General features: G+C 40.1%; 1 non-coding gene across 1 annotated transcript; it reads right to left on the bottom strand.

Annotated features, from left to right (window-relative positions):
• Window positions 1-16,710: 16,710 nt before the first annotated feature.
• LOC135269375 (small nucleolar RNA SNORD74) lies at window positions 16,711-16,788 on the bottom strand. The gene has a single exon (XR_010337664.1). It is a non-coding gene; the product is annotated as a small nucleolar RNA SNORD74 (small nucleolar RNA).
• Window positions 16,789-20,432: the final 3,644 nt, after the last annotated feature.

The following is a 20,432-nucleotide window of genomic DNA, read 5'->3' as shown; positions in this document are numbered from 1 at the left end:
GAAAACTTTTGGGATCTAGGCCTAAGAAAAGCGCTGTTAGACTTGATGCCAAAAGCATGATCCATAAAACAAAAAATTGTTAAGTTGAGCTTCATCAAGACTAAAAACTTTTACTCTGTAAAAGACTCTGTGAAAAGGATGCAAAACCAAACTATAGAGTAGAAGAAAATATTTGCAAATGACATACCTGGCAAAGACCTAATATCTAGAATATATAAAGAAGTCTCAAAATTCAACAGCAAAAAAATCAAACAATTCAAAAATGAGCAAAAGACATGAGCAGACACTTCACCAAGTAGGTTATACAGATGGTAAATAAGCACATGAAAAGATGTTTAACATCACTAGCCACTAGGGAAATGCAAATTAAAATCACAATGAGACATTATTATATACCTATCAGAATGGTTACAACAAAAAATAATGACAACACCAAATGCTGGTGAGGACATGGAGAGACTGGATCGTGTATGTATTGCTAGTGGGAATGTAAAATGGTACAACCACTGGGAAACAGTTTGGCTATTTCTTATAAACTAAATTGCAACTACCATGTGACCCAGCAATTTTACTCCTGGGCAGTTATGCCAGATAAATTAAAAGTTACATTTACACAAAAACATGTAGATAAATGTTTATAGCAGCTTTATTCACAATAGCTCCATACTGAAAACAATATTCAATGGGTGAATGTTTACACAATCTGTGGTACATTTATTCCATAGAATCAATTCAGGGATATAAAAGAATAAACTGGAGTGAATGATTTATACACACAACAAACTGGATGAATCTCCAGAGAATTATGCTAAGTGTGAAAAGCTAATCCCAAGAGGTTACATACTGTATCAATCCATACAGTATGTATGGAGTTTAATGGTTCCCAGTGATTAAGAAATGGGTTGGATGTGGGAGGAGAAAGTGGGTATGGCTGTAAAAGGGCGATATCAGAGATCCTTGTGGTGATGGAAATGCTTTGTATCTTGACTGTATCAATGTCAATTTTCTGGTTGAACTAGTGCTCTATGGTTTTGCAGGATGTTACTGTTGGTGGGAACTGGGTTAAGTGTGCAAGGAATCTCTCTGTATTATTTCTTAAAACTACATGTAAATCTACAAGTGTGCCAAAATTAAAATATTTATTAAAAATAAATAATAATGTTAAGAGATTACAATCCATGAACAAAATACAAATACATAAGTCTGTACTGATATAAATAAATAAACCTAAAAATATAAAATAGTACTCAAAGATTCATAATGAAAATTAGTAGTAATTTTTCCTCCTCACCTCGCAGTACACTTTTCAGGGACAACCACTTTTAACACTTTCAGCTAGGTTATTCTTGTATTTACCTGTATATTTCTGTATGTAATATCTAAGCTTATATTGCTATTTTTATCAGTTTTTTGCATTAACTAGTGACTTCCTATTTTAATACATGAGCATTTCTTCCACCCTCCCAACTCATTCTGCTAAATCAGTGGTCAATATCTCTAAATATCTTTCATTGTTGAACCAAGGAGATTCAATTATTATTTTTTGTATATCCTTTTGTTTTTAAAAGTTCTTAAAAGCACTTTATGGCCTGGCACACTGGCTCACACCTGTAATCCCAGCACTTTGGGAGGCCAAGGCGGGTGGATCACCTGAGGTCAGGAGTTTGAGACTATCCTGGCTAACATGGTGAAACCCAATCACTACTAAAAATAAAAAAATTAGCTGTGTGTGGTGGTGCACACCTGTAGTTCCAGCTACTCGGGAGGCTGAGGCAGGAGAATTGCTTGCTGGGAGGCGGAGGTTGCAGTAAGCCAAGATTACACCACTGCAACTCCAGCCTGGTGACTGGGCAAGACTTCGTCTAAAAAAAAAAGCATTGACCTAAGAATAATAATGACATTTAAATAACCCAATAACCAGAAATACTTTGAATTACATTTAAAAGGCCCTCCCATCACTTATATTGCAGGCCCCAATGGTTTTAGCAGTAATTTTACCTTAACCGTTTAAGATGAAAAGCTTCCAAAATTCATTTTGTGAGTATACTGTCATCTAATCTATAAATATACTATAACTAAAACCAGATAAGAACACTACAAGAAAAATTACAGACCAAACACGCAAATATAAATGGAAAAATCCAAAATAAAATTTTAGCAAGTCTATTTCAGTAAAGTATTTTTAAAAAGTACATCATGAGCAAGTAGCGTTCATTCCAAGAATGTGAGGATGTTGCAACATAAAAAGTCTACCAACATAATCACTACATTAACAGACTAAAGGAGAAAAATATGACCATTTAGTGCATCCAGAAAAAGTATCAATAAAATTCCACACTTTCTCATGATTTTAAAAAGAACAACCTTTAGCAAACCAGGAATAGAAACGAACCTTTACTTAACATGATGTAGGGTACCAATCCAAAACTTAAAGGAAATATCATACTTAATGGTGAAACTTTAAAGGCTTTCTCATTAAAATAAAAAACAAGACAAAGATACCTGCTAGTATTACCTCTATTCCTAGGGTAGAGAGGGAAGGAGTTGCTTCTCATCATAAGATCTCCTGTACTGGTGGCATGTTACTACATGTGCATTACTTTGATTTTTAAATGTTTTTACATAAAAATGATTATAATTGAATTTATAGTTATTTCACACTTGCTTTGCCCTCCATAGCTATGATTAAGTCAAAACTTAACGAGGGACATGTAATCTAATTATAATGCTGCTGCTATATAAATTCATTAACCTAATTTATAATAATCCTTCTTTGATATGATTTCTAGGAATACAATATAGTGAAAAGTAAAGACAACTTGAAGTGAGCATGTAAAGTAAATTGAATTGTATCAACAATCTTCTCAAGGGTCTTGTGATCAGCCGAAATCTAGTTCAGGAAACAGGCTAGGATCCTGAGGCTGGAAGGTCACAGAGGTATTCTTGTGCAACATGCCACGAAGTATTTGAACTCAATATTTTCTTAATTGTTCTATGTTCCTGAGTTATTTTCATATCACCCAAGGTGTAGAATACCTAAAATATTTTAAATTAACAATAACAATGACGGTAGTAAGATTAATATGAAGATGATGCCTAACATTTTTTGCACACTTACAGTGTACCAGACATTGTGCTCAATATTTCATGTATGTCATCTTATTTGAACGTAGGGAACCAACTGATAGCTCCCTATAAATTCCTTATTAATTACACAAGAAATAGTAATTTACAGTGGAGAAACCTGAAATACATCATCCTAACCAAGTGATAAAGTTAATACTAACAATATTGGAACAATCTGACATGATTTCCCTTTTAATATGATGCCCGGACAAAGACACAACATAGCACCTGTGGTATTTTTGCCAAAAATACACAATCTCAATTTAAGCAGCACACGGTATACTTAGGAAAGACACGCATCTGTACTCTTGAAACATGTCAACGTCATGAAACACAAAGACTCAGGAATGATTGTAGATTAGAGGAGATTAAAGAGTGATAACTGAATTCAATGCATTATCCGGTTTTGGACCCTAAACTGGGAAAAATAGCTATAAAGGATAATATTCAGAAAAATGGAAAATTTGAATGTATACTACAGATAATAGTATTGTACAGATTTTAAATTTCCTGATTTAGATAAATGTATTATAGTTATATAAGAGAATGTTCTTGTTCTTAGAAAATATACACTGAAGTATTTTAGAATAAAGACTCATGATGTCTTCAACTTCCTTCCAAATGATTCAGGAAACAAATATATAAATATACTTTTACAAATACATAAATATATATGTATGTGTCATACATATCTCCCACACATACATATACATATATATGTGACACATACATATATATTTACGTATTTGTAAAAGATAGATATATATATATATATCTCCCACACATACATAAATATATTGACACATAAATGTGTGAGATGTGTGTGTATATATATATACACACATAGACATATATACACACACAGACACACACACATGCATAGAGAGAAAGATAAAGTCAATTAAGTAAATGGGGTAAAATATAAACAATTGTAAGTTTGAAATTATATCAAAAGAAAATTTACAAAAATGAAATAGATATTATTATCCTACACTACATATCAGGAGAGTAAGGATCAGAAAGCTAAGTACTTTACACAATTAGTAAGTGGTTGAGTTTCGATACAAACCAAGGGCATTCTTTTTTTTTTTTTTTTTTTTTTGAGACGGAGTTTCGCTCTTGTTACCCAGGCTGAAGCGCAATGGCGCGATCTCGGCTCACCGCAATCTCCGCTTCCTGGGTTCAGGCAATTCTCCTGCCTCAGCCTCCTGAGTAGCTGGGATTACAGGCACGCGCCACTGTGCCCAGCTAATTTTTTGTATTAGTAGAGACGGGGTTTCACCATGTTGACCAGGATGGTCTCGATCTCTTGACCTCGTGATCCACCCGCCTCGGCCTCCCAAAGTGCTGGGATTACAGGCTTGAGCCACCGCGCCCGGCCAAACCAAGGGCATTCTTATCTCAAAGTCCATACTCTCAATTATTAGGGCATATTGCCTCAAATTAGTATAATTTTTTTTGAGAACAGGATGTGTGCATCTAAATCAGTGCTTTCTTTAAAAGTACTTATCTTTGAGGTATATCTTCATAATCAATTGATGCTCTTGCTGCCTCAAGTTCTGTCTGTGGAAATACCATCTATGATCAGTTTGCTACTCATATACTCAAGTTCACCCTGATTTTTTTATTCCCCATATCTCAGTGGTTTGAAGGGAACATGTGAAATATGCTATGTCTGTTTTAAAAGCTGTCCCATGACTATATAGGTGTCTTTGTTTAATCTTCTTCTGCCCTTTTGAACACATTAAGAACAATAATTGCTTTAATTTTTTATTTTTTTATTTACTATTATTATTATTATTGAGATGGAGTCTCGCTCCATGGCCCAGGTTGGAGTGCAGTGGTGTGATCTCTGCTCCCTGCAACCTCCACCTGCAGGGTTCAAGTGATTCTCCTACCTCAGCCTCCTGAGTAGCTGAAACTACAGGTGTGCACCAACCACCACGCCTGGCTAATTTTTGTATTTTTAGTAGAGACGGGGTTTTGCCATGGTGCCCAGGCTGGTCTCAAGCTCCTGGCCTCAAGTGATCAACACACCTCGGCCTCCCAAAGTGCTGAGATTATAGGTGTGAGCCACCGTGCCTAGCCAAGCACAATAATTGCTTTTTTTCTTTTTGAGATGGAGTCTCACTCTGTCATCCAGGCTGAAGTGCAGTGGCACGATCTTGGCTCACTGCAACCTTCACCTCCCAGGTTCAAGCGATTCTCCTGCCTCAGCCTCCCAAGTAGCTGGGACTACAGGCACGTGCCACCGCACCCAGCTAATTTTTGTACATAATTGCTTTTAAAGCCAATTGTGTGGTAAAAAGAATAATCAAGGGGGAAATAATAGTCTTTTCAATAATGTGGTGCTGATAGAATGCAATAGTCATGTGCAAAAAAAAAAAATGAAGTGGGACATCCTACCTCATACGATACACAACAATTAACTCGAAATGGATCAAGGACCTAAATGTAAAAGCTAAAACTAAAATTCTTAAAAGAAAACGTAGGCTTAAATCTTGCTTTTTATTAGTCCATCATTCCTTAGATATGACAATTATCTATACCTTTAGAAAGCACAGCTTTAAATATGACAACTTTCTATGTCCTTAGAAAACACAAACAACAAAAGAAAAACCAATAAATGAAACATCATCCAAATTAAAAATATTTGTGTTGCAAAAGACACTATCAAGAAGATGAAAAGCCAAGAGACAAAATGGGAGAAAATATTTGCAACTTATACATATCATAAATGACTTAGATCCAAAACATATAATAAATTCTTAGAACTAAATAGTAAAAATATAATTTAAAAATTTTTAAAATACCCAATTTTTAAAATGGGCAAACAATTTGAATAGACATTTCTTATAAGAAGATACAGAGGCTGGGCACGGTGGCTCATGCCTGTAATCCCAGCACTTTGGGAGGCCGAAGTGGGCAGATCACCTGAGGTCGGGAGATTGAGACCAGCCTGACCAACATGGAGAAACCCTGTCTCTACTAAAAATACAAAAAAAAAATTAGCTAGTCGTGGTGGCGCATGCCTGTAATCCCGGTTACTTGGGAGGTTGAGGCGGGAGAATTGTTTGAATCCGGGAGGTGGGAGGTTGAGGTGAGCCGAGATCACACCATTGTGCTCCAGCCTAGGCAACAAGAATGAAACTCCGTCTCCAAAAAAAAAAAAAACACACAGAAGTGGCCAATAACAGGTGAAGAAATACTCAACATCATTAGTCATTAGGGAAATGCACATCAAAACTACAGTAAGGTACCACTTCACGCCCACTTCACGCCCACTAAGATGGCATCAACAAAAAGACAGTAACAAGCGTTGGCAAGGATATGGAGAAATAACACCTTGCTGGTGGCAATGTAAAATGTAAAATGGTGTATCCCCCTGCAGAAAAGACCCTAGCAATTACTCAAATGGTGAAACATTGAGTTACCATATAATCCAGCAATTCTACCACTAGGTACATATTGAGGAGAATTGAAAACATATACCCACTCAAAAACTGTACACAAATGTTTATAGCCCCATCATTCGAAACAGTCAAAAGGCAGAACAATGCAAATATCTATCACCTGATGAATGATAAGCACAACGAGATACAATGGAATATTTATTGACCATAAAAAGAAATGAAGTACTGATACGTGTTATAATATGGATGAACTTTGCCAACAGTATGCTAAGTGAAAGAAACCAGATATAAAATGTCACATATTGTATAATTACATGTGATTATATGGTTCCAGTATGAAATATCCAGAATAGGCAAATCTATATAGACAGAAAGTAGATTAGTGGTTACCAGAAGCTGGGAGAAGAGCAAATGGGAGTTTCTATTTGGGATGACGAAAATGCTCTGGAATTGGGTAGTGGTGATTGATGTGCAACTCTGTAAATATAGTAAAAACAACTTTTAAAGAGTGAACTTTATGTATGTGAATCATATGTCAATAAAGTTATTTTAAAAAATGAGTCAGTGTGGGTGCCTACATTGCTGTTCAGGAATTGCTCTGGCTTTTTTCACTTCTATGTGACTCTTTCCTTACCTTCCCTGCCTTCTCAAACATCTCTGTGTATTTTCATTCTTATTTTCCAGCTTCCCTCTTAAATTCTTAAATTTTTTTAAATTAAACAAAAATTTTTTAGAGAAAAAATCTTGCTCTGCTGCCCATGGTGTGATCATGGTTCACAGCAGTCTCAAACTCCTGGGCTCAAGCAATCCTCCCACCTCAGCCTCCTGAGTAGCTGGGACTACAGGTGTCCACCACCATACCTAGTTCATTTTTTTTTTTTTTGAGACAGAGTCTCCCTCTGTCGCCAGGCTAGAGTGCAATGGTGCAATCTTGTCTCACTGCAATCTCCGCCTCTCAGGTTCAAGTGATTCTTCTGCCTCAGCCTCCTGAGTAGCTGGGACTACAGGCATGCACCACCACGCCCAGCTAATTTTTGTATTTTTAGTAGAGACGGGGTTTTACCATACGGGCCAGACTGGTCTTGATCCACCCGCCTCGGCCTCCCAAAGTGCTGGGATTACAGGCGTGAGCCTCCATGCCCAGTCACTCATTTTTTTGTTTTTTAATTAAAGGAGGTCTTGCTACGTTGCCCAGACTGGTTACAAACCCTTGGTCTCAAGTGATCCTCCCACCTCAGCCTCTCAAGTTGCTGGTATTCCCTTTTGAATTTGAAGAGACTCAGTGTATGAACATTTCCTCTATTTGGCCACAATATTTGGTCTAGTGATGGACATGTGACTCATGGAAGGCCAATTAGTACCAACAAGACTCAATTTAGGCACTTCCAGTTGCTCCGCCAGGGAAGCAACTTCTAACGCTGGATGAAGCATTGTGGCATTGAAGGTACCAGGGGTCTCTAGCAAGAGCCTGAAAATGAAAACCAACACAAGACAAATATCTCTGATGGTTCCTGGTGAAATAATTTGCACACTGAATTAAGCTACACAGGAAGTTGGATTTGCCCCAATCATGCATGCTTATAGTGAGCCATAAATGGCCTGTTTTGCTTAAGCCAGTTTGGGTAGTTTATTTTTATTATTTTTTGGTCATTTGCACTGAAAGAATCCTGAATGACGAGACTGCTTTTCCTGGTGCGCAACCCTCTTTAGGACATGATTTCAAATCTTTGCTCCCCAAAGGACCCTGCCTATCAGGCCTACCACTCACTGGTTCCTGACTATCAAAGGAGGGACATCAAACAATCCCTATACTACAGTACATGTAAATTAGACTCTTATGCAACACACACATAAATGAACATCAAACAGTTGCTACCCTTTACTGAAATGTTGGAAAGGAACTGGTGATGGCACAAAGCAAGAGAATGATATCAGAATCAGGAGTTACTCTCTTCTTACCCAAAAGCCAGAGAGGTTGATTGCCAATACCGGGGGGAAAAGTGCATGAAGGCCTCAATAACCTCGATAAAGGGTAACTTAAGCTGCTCTCTGATAATTAAACGAGCAGAAACCTTACACAAGAAGCAGTCATAGCCATCTATGAAAGCCAATGAAGAGAGTGCATCTAAATGTGTGACTTGAGGTTTGGAAACACATAAAACTCCAATTAAAGTATTTATCTCAGAGAAATCCAAATGGAATGCAACTGTAATTAAGTAACCTGAAAACTAATTATATGTTCTCTTGCAGCTACCCTCATGTTTGGTACAAAGCAGTGTTAGTAAATACTTGTTGAATGAGTGAATGAATGAATGAATGAATCTGAGTGAATAAAAGGGTCAACACAGCAGGGAAAATCTGAGGAGCTTGAAGCAGGCAGTCATCCTCCACGTGTAGTGCAGGGGACAGACAGGGTGTCTCACGTAGATATAGACATAGTTACAGACATGGATGTGGATATGGATAGACAGTAGAGATGGACCTGGCTCTGTGTAATTGGTTAATACACAACTACCACCATACACGCATTCTCAGTGTGGGAGTCAGACCTTGGACCCTACTGGACTGAACAAGGTAAATTTTACTTTCCGTAGCCTCTTGGCAGCCAGCCAGATGGATTTCATCTAGTGATAACCTCTGCATTTGTCATGAGCTAAGCTAGCCTTAGCACCGCACGTACCTTAACCTATACGTGGAGCAATGAAAAAACCAACCATAGGATCAGGGAAGACATTTAAAAAGTAGAAACCAGGTTAAGGGGAGGGAGAGCATTAGGACAAAACCTAATACATGCAGGGCTTAAAATCTAGATGACAGGTTCATAGGTACAGCAAACCACCATGGCACATGTATACCGTGTAACAAACTTGCACATTCTGCACATGTATCCCTGAACTTAAAGTAAAATTTAAAAAAGAAAAGAAAAATTTAAGTAGAAACCATGCTAGATAATAAGTGTATGTAATTTTTGCTGTGTGATTCCTCTTTCTACAATCATATTGGGAGCACTTGAATAAGGATTGCGTGAGACTATTGCCTGTGCAAAAATAGTCCTTGGCTTTTTATGACATCAAGAGAAGGTCTAGAGAGCCCTCAATAGATATTACCTATTGAGGAGGACACCATATTCACATAGTCACTGATGCATCTCTTGCTCTAGATACAAACATTTTCCAGATTAAAAAACAAAAAGAAGTTTTCCATTTCTAAACTTGCCAGGTCAATGCCAGGCCTTCTTTTAGTCTGATGTGTGGTTACACTTTCTTATCAAAGGAAAACAGGGGCCTCATCAAGTTCTCTGTGTCAGTCATAATTACAGAAAGAAAGTTTGATTCTATCTTGACTTATTCTCTTTTTTTTTTAGTCAAAAGGTCAACCAAAAAAAAAAATGTTTGCTCAGAGAGAAAGGAGATTATGTAAATAATTAGCCCATTCCAAGATTATGTTGCATATATATAGTACAGTGGAAAGCTTTAAAAAGGACTGGAATTCACAGGGGGACCAGACAGTTTATGAATTTGGGAAATAGGAACTGTCTATAGGTCTGCTTATCTGAATGTATGAAGGAAGAATTGGGCTGGTTAATGAAATGAGCCCTCCCCCCTCAATCCCACACCTGGATTCTCAACTTGCAAAGAATCAGAAATCAGTGAAGGAAAGCTAAATGTTAATAACATACTGAACCAAGTGGAATCTCTTCATCAATTGCAAAAGGTATTGTGGTGCAGAATTATGTAGAGTATCTGGGTCATCTGTATGTATACTAGTTCCTTTACAAGAAACCAAAAAGAGAGAGTGGTTGACAAGAAACGTGGACACCACATTTCTAGGATAGCCAGGTAAGATTCTGATCAGAGTGGCATCCCAGACACCTTCTCAGGCTCATTTTGATGATGCTTTCTTTCTCTAATTTTACAGGCTCACCCATAGTTTTCTCACGTGCGATTTGGTCTCCTAAGGCTGAAGTCTGAAGTATGAAAAGGTAACAACGGTACTAAAGCCTTCACCTGACCATTAAGTGTGTGTCTATCTCCCTTAGGTGAAAATGGGAATATTTATCCAAATACTTTTGAGGGATTTTTGTTGTTTGTTTATTTCAGTGTTGCCCTCTGCTTTCAAAGAAGACAGTGAGATTTCAAACGCTGATGAAGATTGAAACTACTCTGTGCATCGATTTATTGAGGGCATCCAGGTTCCAAAGTTGATCCACTGTACTGGGAGAGGAAAATTTTGCAGAATGTTGTGGAGGGTTTAGCACCACACCAAAGAAGCAGCTGCCAGTGTGGACAGGCTTCTGACATCCTCATCTTGTTCATGGCCTCCTCAAACTGCAGTGAGTTCCTATTTTTACTAACTCATTTTAGGTATCCTTAGAGACTATTCCTGATTTCAGCCCTCAGATCTAATACTTTATTATAATTGTTCTTCCAATAAGGGCATTTCGCTTGTGTTGACTACCACTCACATTTGTCTCTTGGATTACTTTCTGTTCTCTCCACTCCAGGTAAACACTCTACCTGATCCAGAAACAAAAGCAAAGGAAGGTTGGAAGGAAGAGAAGCGTGGAAAAAGACATTTTAGCTCATATGGAGGCTCTGACCACCAAGGCAAGTGACACAGATCCAGCCACAGCAGCAGTACCCTTAGGGGCGGCATCTCCAGTTCAGATTCCACTTGATGACACTCCGCCCACCACCAGTCAAGGGGTAAATGGGCAGAAACGCATGGGTCAGAAAGAGAATGATGAGATGGAAGAAACGTCTGGTTTTACTTTGTGTCCAAGTACAGCGGCTGGTTCCTCATGCCCAAATGTGGCTCCAGTTCACACAGTATTGGAGGGGGCGTCCTCTGCTGCTGGTGGTGGGGAAAATGTAAGGAAAAAAAATAGCCATAAAAGGAGGAATAGAAAGAAAAGTAAGGTTGTGTATCTTTCTTGGCCTCTGATGCTACAGCCTCAGGCATCTTCTGCAGCCCCAGTTCTGAGTCAGACTTCTGTTATGGGGGCTTTGCCAGTTGCCAATATCAAAGTCAATGCTGGACAAGAAAGCAGGGAGCAAAGAGGGAATAATAAGAAGAGAGTTCACTTGCAGCCTTGGAAGACATCAGCTGGCACCCTGCTGCCAGCAGCAAGTCCAGTTCAGCCCTCTCTTGAGCGGGCCTCTCTGGCAGCCAATGGGGAGATTAAAAGAGAGCAGAAAAGCCACCACAAAGGGAAACATAAAAACAAAAAGATTGTGGCTAGTCCTTGGCCTCTGAGAGTACAGGCTTGGGCATCTTTCACAGTTCCAGCTCAGGTGCAGAGCATTCTTGCAGAGGCTTCTCCTGTTGCTAATTACGGGGCCAATGTGGGGCACAAAAGCGGGGGTGAGATAGATAAAACGTCAACTCTTACTTTGTGTCAGAGTGCACAGGATGGTGCCCCACGCTTAGCTGCAGCTCTGGAGGGGACATTGCCTGCTGCTAACAGTGGGAAACAGATAGTGAAGAAAAGAAGACATAAAAAGAGGAATAGAAAGAACAAAAGTGTTCTGGTTAATCCCTGGCCTCTGACGGTACAAGCTTGGGCATCACTCACAGCAGCAGATCCAGTCCAGACTTTTTTTCAGAGAGAGTCTCCTATGGAAAGTTCAAGGGTGAATGTGGGGCAGAGAAATGGGAGAATTCATCTGGAGAACAGTGAGGAAGCAACAAAGGCTGCTCTTCCTTGGTATGTGAGGCCACAGGTTGGTGCCCCTTTCTCAGCAACAGCTCCTTTGCAGATTTCATTTGTGGGGGCGCCATTTCTGGAAGACATATATTCTAAGCTGAACAAATTCACAAGGGTGCCTAAGAGGGGAGATAAGAAACAAATGCAGAACAGCATAGAGCAGACCCTGAGATTCTGCCAGTGTTGGAGAAATTCAGAGAGATACCCAGAGGAACAAAACTTCTGGAAATGTACTGTGATGAATTTTGCTAGGCAAGTCGACTGTCGTTGTAGGGAGCTCAGCACACAAGAGAGGATGGAGGCTTTGACCTTGGTGAAAGCTCATACCAACATCAGTACTTCAGTGATGGGAATACAGGGAAGAGAGAAGGAAATGGGTGAATGTCAGACAGTCTGGGTGGGGACATGGGAAGATTTTCAAGGTACAGAAGAGAAAAGAAAGGGAACTAAAAAGCATTCAGGATCCTGGAAGTGCAATTGTCTACATTTGGTGGGGAGAGAGGTATTTAAAAGGCTACCCCGAGGAAAGGGTGGTTCACTACATAAATGGTAAATTTCTCCCTATTATACGGTAATATCACACTGTCTTGAGGGATTAGTTCTCTTTGTAATTAAATTTTAAGTTGATTGGCAGATGCAGGGTAATACTTTAGAAATGCAAAATCGCAGCCGGCATGGTGGCTCACGCCTGTAATCCAAGCACTTTGGAGGCCAAGGCAGGCGATCACCTGAGGTCGGGAGTTCAAGAAATGCAAAATCACCTTTTTCCTCTGTGTATCCTCTTCCCCATTAGTTCTCTAACAGCATTGGGAAAGGTCTGCTGTTTATGGCTGATAAACGGTATTACGAGTCTGGATTGTAAACCAATGAAAGAATGTGTCTTGAATCCTGAAAACACTTCTCTTGGCTGGAAAATGTTATTGTATATTTTATATTAGATTGTAAGCTGCTTTAATGATTGCATTTAGTTCTGATACTGGCTGACCTGCAGTTGTTAAGAACACACACTCTACAGCCACAGTGCCTGGGTTCAAAGCCCAGCTTTGCCACTTACTACCTGTGCTTCTCTGAGCAAGACACCCATCTCTTCTTACTTTCCCCTTCTCTCACATGGGAATACTAATAGAACCTGCCTCAAAGAGTTGTGTGAGGATTAAATGAGATAAGACACGTAAGGCACTTGGAAGAGTAATTTGCATAGAATCTCTCTAACAATATCATTTACTGTTATTTCACCTTTCAGCATTACATTTCACGGAAGGTATGGCACTGTGCTATCATCTGTCCTAAAAAACAAATGTCAGTGCATGCATAAGATGGAATATGCTGCGTCCATTTAAATTGTGGTAGCAAAGATTCCTAAAAGCATGGAAAATGCTTCTGAATAAAATGCTTAAGGAGAAAAAAAGCAGGCAATAAAATGGTAGCCACCTTTTCCAGGTAGTCGGATCTCAGCCATGTTAAGAAAACACGGAGCAATAAAGGCCAGGAGAGACATACTTACTATGTCAATATTGGTTATTGCTGGACAGGGGGATTGTGCGTGGCTGCTAGGTTTTTCGGCTTCTTGACCCTTTTGTGTAACTGGTCCAGATTTCTACATGACCACATACCATTTTCTAATCAGCAAATAATCTAAGATAAATTAATGAGGGAACCAAGAAGAAGAAGAAGACTTCTCCACAGTGGACTTATTGGAGGAGACTCACCCAACATTGGAAGTGCAGAGGGGACAAGCAAGGCCTTTCTCGGTGAAGACTCCCCCCGGCGCAGCAGTAGCTGCTGAAAAAGAGATTCAAGCACCTTTGACTGGGGCCAAACAGCACGCAGACAGCTATGCTGGGAAGGAGGGGAGGGACTTTCAGTTTTCACAAACAACCTGTGGGGATAAACAAAGAGAGATGGCTTTTCTTGTGCTAGAACAACCATTGCCTGACTCTGCAGGGAAGGCGTTGCTCTGGCTATTGTTGCTACTATCTGTGAGATTTGTTGAAAGCTTGTCTGGAAAGCTTGGGGGGACAGGGCAGTTGGGCATAGTTTGAGATGAAGAATTAAATTTTGTGTTGACCTTTTGTATAGCCTGGCTTTGGGGTCATTTTAGTTAAAATGAAGCCATGATGGCAACATTAAAGGTGTAGATATTCATGGAAGGCTCTGTGTGTGTCAGGGGGCGGGGTGGAGCTCAAGAACTCCTTCTACATGTTCCTTTGGTGAAATTTCAAGAAGTACCTACACAAAGGTACAGACAGGACTTTTCTGATGCCCACTCATCTCCTGCTCTAAGAGGATGCTTTCAAACTTGGGTCACACAGAAGAAAAGGCACAGGCTGAGAGGACGGCACAGTCACACTGCTAGGAGGTGCTCACAGAATTTCCCTTTTCCATACGCTGCTTTGTTCCACCCCTGCCTCCCAGCACAAAGTTTGAGAGTAGGTTTTTTTTTTTTTTTTGGCCTGGTGTATGGATTATCTCTGAAGTAAATGTTCCGCTTTGCAGGAACATTGATATAGTTCAAGGCCAAGGTCTCTCATCAGCCACCAGCTGGATGGGAACTGACTTTTTTTGTGTGTGTGTGAGATGCAGTCTCACTCTGTCGCCCAGGCTGGAGTGCAGTGGCGCGATCTGAACTCTGCCTCCCAAGTTCAAGCAATTCTCCTGCCTCAGCCTTCTGAGCAGCTGGGATTACAGGCGCCCACCACCACACCCTGCTAATTTTTCATATTTTTAGTACAGACAGGGTTTCACCATGTTAGCCAGGATGGTCTCGATCTCCAGACCTCATGATCCGCCCACCTCGGCCTCCCAAAGTGCTGATATTACAGACATGAGCCACTGCGCACGGCCCGGGAACTGATGTTTTAATGCAAGCATGAAAGTTTTGAGTCCTCTTGGCAAACTCACTCTGTCCTCCCACTGAGTCCACACAGGAGCAGTGGGAAAGATTGGAACTCAGCTACCTGCCCAGCTGAATGCAAATACCATTATAAGGAGGGGATGCAAATATCTTTGGAATAAACCTTAGAAAGACACTAGTCTGACAGGATATGCAAAAACCCAAAGTACACAGCTTGCTTGCAGAAGTCCAGAACTGCTTTCCCTTCACCCTACCATGCCCCTTGCCTCTCCGCAAACTGTGCTTCCCACCCCAAAGGTCAGAAAAGCAAAACACAAGACATCCTTTCACAAAGGGGACCCTTAAAGGATGCAACAGGAAGCTAACAGCCATCTTCTTGTTACATTTCCGCAGGATTAACAATCAATTGGCTGTTTCTCTCCTACTCTTTAATGACTCAAGCAATTCAGCTATTAAGTGATAAATCCTCTGTGTATTCATGACCGGCTGGTTTAACTCTGCAGCCCAAACTGCAACAATCAAGATAATTGAGCTGTCTCAGAAGCATTAAGGGAGCCAGCTGCTGTCCAAAGCAGAAAACAAACTCAACGGGCAACAGGAGCCCTGTTCCCCAGAAAAAATTGCTGAAGCAAGAGACAGAATGGGATGAAGGGTATAAACTTAAAGAAGAGCTACTGAAATACAAAAACAGGGAAAAGTATTTCCAGTTCCTTCTGGACACCCTGCCACTCCTCTTTTGGCCCATATCCTGGCACCCAGCTGCAGCAAGCTGGTGGGATTTACTCCAAGTGGCTCATTAAAGGGTCCCAATCATCCTGAGGGAGCACAGGGAAGATGGACTAGCTACCTAATAAGACAGATGACTTGGAAGGTTGACCTCTAACCCTGTCCCTTCACTCACTGTTTACCCCAATCAATATTTTCTGTTCTCTAAGAAACAAAAATAAAGAAGAAAAAAAAGCCCAAGGAAGGGAAGCAGAAGAACATTTACTTGTTGGTGTTCAGATTTTTCCTTTGTGGATTGTGGATGCTGAATAGGCTTGGTTGGGCAAGCAGATGATGCTTGGATGATGAACTTCTGAGTCTCCATCACCCAGGATGGGCATATTGCTCAGCCAGATGCCCACTCACTAGCTGCAGAAGACTGTACCAAACCCAGTACCCTCTTTGTAGGCTACAGACCTTGAGAGGTATTTCCATTGTATTTTCCTAGAGAATAAGATCATTTTAGCTGGTCCAACAGCTGAGCAGATGGAGTTGCTCAGTCTTTTTATAAACAGGTCAGGGCCTGACTACCTCTAGATGACTGCCTATAAAGTCACTTTTAATTCCAAACCCCCAAGACCAAACATTCTCATCGAGCAACACAGCATTTGGCTCAAAAATTGAATAAACTAAAGATCCTCTCCTTAGCTAAACGGTGGGAATGATAGTTTGGTTTACTTGGGGCTATTCTCTTTTCTGAATGAACCATGGTTAAGTGTTTAAGCAAGGAAATACATACTTGCAATGACTTTTTCTCATCCTGCCTCGATTTCTTCTCCTTTCAAACTAATATTCACACAGATAACAGATTAATCTTTCAACAATTAATTTCATACTTTTTTTTTTTTTAACCATCAGAGCGGTTGACATTCATCATCACTCAGATGTCCCTACCAACGCAGGCTTCATCAGAGGCAATTTCATACTTTTTAAATTTTGAAATAATTCTAGACTCGTAATAAATTGCAAAAATAATGCAGAGATGTCCCTTGTACCCATCACCCAGATTTCCCCAGTGGTGGCATTTTACATAATTATCATATATTATCAAAACCAGACTCATTGGCTTACTAGAATTAAGTATACAGATTTGCTCAGATATCAAAATATCAGCAGTAATAAATTTTAAAACACTACAGTGAACCCCTAGTGCCCAAAGTTTCCAATTCAAGTGTCTGCCTGCTGCTCAGGTCCCTCTGTGATCAGGCCCCACCCTACCCAGGCAGCTCGAATTCCCACCTCAGCCTCCCAAAGTGCTGGGATTACAGCACTGGCCGTAACTTGCCTTTTCTTTAACATTCCTCAGTTACTCCAGCTCTCCTTGAGCTTTTTTTAAATTGTGAGTTCATTATAGCTACAAGTCACTGTCAGCATGGGCTGCATAATTTAACACATGAAGTTTTTTTAGACAGTTGTGCATTATTTTTTTTAGATTGTAGTAAAATATGCATAACAAAATTTACCAATTTAACTATTTTTAGGTGTATAATTCAATGGCATTAAACACATTCATGTTGTACAACCATCACCACTGTCTATTTCCAGAACTTTAAAAAAATTATTTCATACAGAAACTCTGTACCTATTAAAGAATAACTCCCCAGGCCTCCTCCCCCAATAGCTGGTAACCTATTCTAATTTCTGTCTTTATGAATTTAACTATTGTAGGTACCTCATATAAGTGGAGTCATATAATGTTTGTCCTTTTATTGCATTGTTCTAAAAATTATTTCAAAGATTCTGCTAGACTGGAAACGCTTCGAGGGCTCAGTACCCTTCTTAAATAAGATAGATAGATAGATGATAGATAGATAGATAGATAGATAGATAGATAGATAGATAGATAGATAATCTATTCTCACAGTACCCAGCACAATTCTGGGTGATTAATGGATGTAAACTTTTCTCATGTTGTCAGGAAACCAACCAAAAAAATTTCTTTTAAAAACCAGGAATGTCTTATAAGATATCTTCTGGACATTTTGTGGTAACTTTCCCAGCTTTGGGTTAAAAGAGCATTCTGGGTCTGGGCTTGCATCTGTGCAGGCCCAGTGGGTTCGGGCTGTGTGTACTGTGATAGGTTTGTATGCAGTCCAAGTTGCCTTGCTTTCGGCCCATCTCTCCAGATGAATGTTAAGCTTATTGAGGACAGAGATTAAATTTCTTTGGTGTTTCTTCACAGCACCAATGGCAGTGTCTGCTACACACACACACACACACACACACACACACACACACACACACACACAAAGCACTTGAGCAATGTTGTCAAGATGGGCAGGGAGTGAGGGCTATGGGTGAGCCTTACATGGTTGTCAAGGAATCTAGGCTGATAAATATAGATGGGGAAGAGTTGGCACTCACTTGGTTAGCAAACCAAAGTCCATAAGGCAGGATATTTCCACTGTTGGCATTCTCTTTTGGCAAGAATGAACAAAAGTAAGAGCCAACATTAAGTGAGTAGTTAAATACCTGCCAGGCACTGCTCTAGGCACTTGACACATGTCATCACTTTTAATCCTCAAACTCATCTTAAGAGGTAGGTGCTATTATTTTCATTTTATAGATGAAGAAGCTGAGGCATAGAAAGGTTAAATAACTGAGGAAAAAAGTCAAGATTTGAATTCAGATAGACTCCAGAGTCTGTCTGCACTCCTGGAGTCATGTGAGGAATTAAAAAACATAAAAGCCTTTAGACAGTAAAGCATGTATGTCTGGTTAGTTGAGGTGATTAGTCGAGGTGGTTAGAGCACAGGGCCAGGGGAGTGATTTTGTGGGGATCAACTAGCTTTGATCCTTTCCATGGCCTAATCCTGGTTGGAAAATGGTTGCCCTTGGTCGCAAGGAACCCTGAGTAAGAGATTGAAAGATTGAGTGCAGCCTCATCCCTGCTGCTGGCAAAACAACTCCAAGCCTACTGCCTACTCTAGTTCCTATTGCTAATGGGTCATGGATGTCATGTTCATATACTAAGGACAGCGTGTTTTGATATGAAGGGACACGTGAACTTCTGAGAAGCTGAGGACTATGTAAACTCTGGTTACTGCAGGACTGTTATTTAAGGCAGGCCCCATGAAAGAACCATTGTATTTCAAAGCCCCACACCACCACCACTGCAGAGGGCCTGTTTATTTAACCATAGGAAATGAATGATGTTCAGCAATTTCTTTACCTAGCTGTGAGATTAAAGCACAGTCCCTTGGGCACCCAGTCCACTTCATGTGTATAGGAAGTGTCCCCCTCCCCCAAGTAGCTGACTCAGTTTTAGAACAATATATATCCTGCAGGAATACTTCCTGTCACAAAATTTCACTGAGCCTCTGAAGCAATAAACAGCTTTGGTTCAGGTGAAAAAGACCTAGATAAAGCAATGAAAATGCATCACTGTGCTGAAGGGAAGGCCTGGTGGGGCTTTGTGTTCAGTAGTGGGAGAATAGATCAAAAGAGAAAGGCTAGGCATAGGGGAGAATGTGAGAACAGCCCTGCAAGTGCGGATCTTCATGGCATATTTGGGGGACACTAAGGTAAGCAGGTTGGTGGAAGCAAATGCGCTCTCTTGGGGAGAAATTGTAGATAGGTCTGGAAATGTAAAATATTCTTGGGGGAAAAAAGGCAGACAGAAGAATTTAGCCCTTTTTCCATTTGCCCCACCACTTGTAAACACTGCAGAAAACTTTTCCAGGAAATTTCTCACTTTTATTATTATTTTCACATTGCTCTAGTATATCGACTTTGGAAAAAAAAGACATCGTTCTATTAATAGCATTCTGTTTTAGTAGTGGTATTTCCATTTACAAAGTATAGTAATTCTAAATCACCAAAAGTGTCAAATCCTAAAATATGTAGCATTCCTACGCGTGCTGTTAACATCATTCTCGAACAGTTGTTGGCCAAAGATTCATTTCATGAACTGATTTTTTTGAAATAGATGATTCTGATGATTCAAATGATTCTGATGTTAGTCTGTTTAGAAATAACTCACAGAACGGTTTTTATGTTTTATTTTCATATTGAAAATCAGTCTGATTTGCTTCAGCCTCAAAGAGCGTGTTTATGTAAAATTAAATGAGTGCTGGCAGTGAGCTGCACTTTTTTTTAATTCTAAACAAGAAAAGAGTTAGATTTGAAATAGGAAGAAAAAGTGTGTTTTTGTCTCCTTTCCCTGGACCCTCTCCTTGCTATGCTTAGCCCTCCTGCACCAGGTTTACAATGGATGTGGGAGACAGTGGAGGAGAGAACCCACCAGAGAGAAAGAAATCATGGACCCCCATTCATTATTTCTGTCTCTACTACAACGCCCTACTCCACTGGAAGCCTTTCATTCCCCATATTCTAAGCTTGATGCATATCTGAGTGCCCCTCACTGAGTTTAGAGTGGGGTTTAGTGAGGCTATATGGCCACTCTACCACTCCCACATACGCCCAGTCCCTCTCCTGGTTAAGGCCCTGGTTTTAACAGCAAGGCATGTGGACAACTAGGATTATTACTGTCCCCTTTGAGAGAGATCAAAGTGTTGCAGAACCCCTCAGGACAGGAAGACGAGTCCTGCCTGCACCTTTACATAGG

Source organism: Aotus nancymaae, unplaced genomic scaffold (assembly GCF_030222135.1).
Source record: "Aotus nancymaae isolate 86718 unplaced genomic scaffold, 86718_ANA_hifiasm-v0.15.2.pri h1tg000004l, whole genome shotgun sequence".
In the NCBI taxonomy this organism is placed as follows: domain Eukaryota; kingdom Metazoa; phylum Chordata; class Mammalia; order Primates; family Aotidae; genus Aotus; species Aotus nancymaae.
The sequence above is the reverse complement of the archived record's forward strand: the minus strand, read 5'-3'. Positions and strand labels throughout refer to the sequence as shown.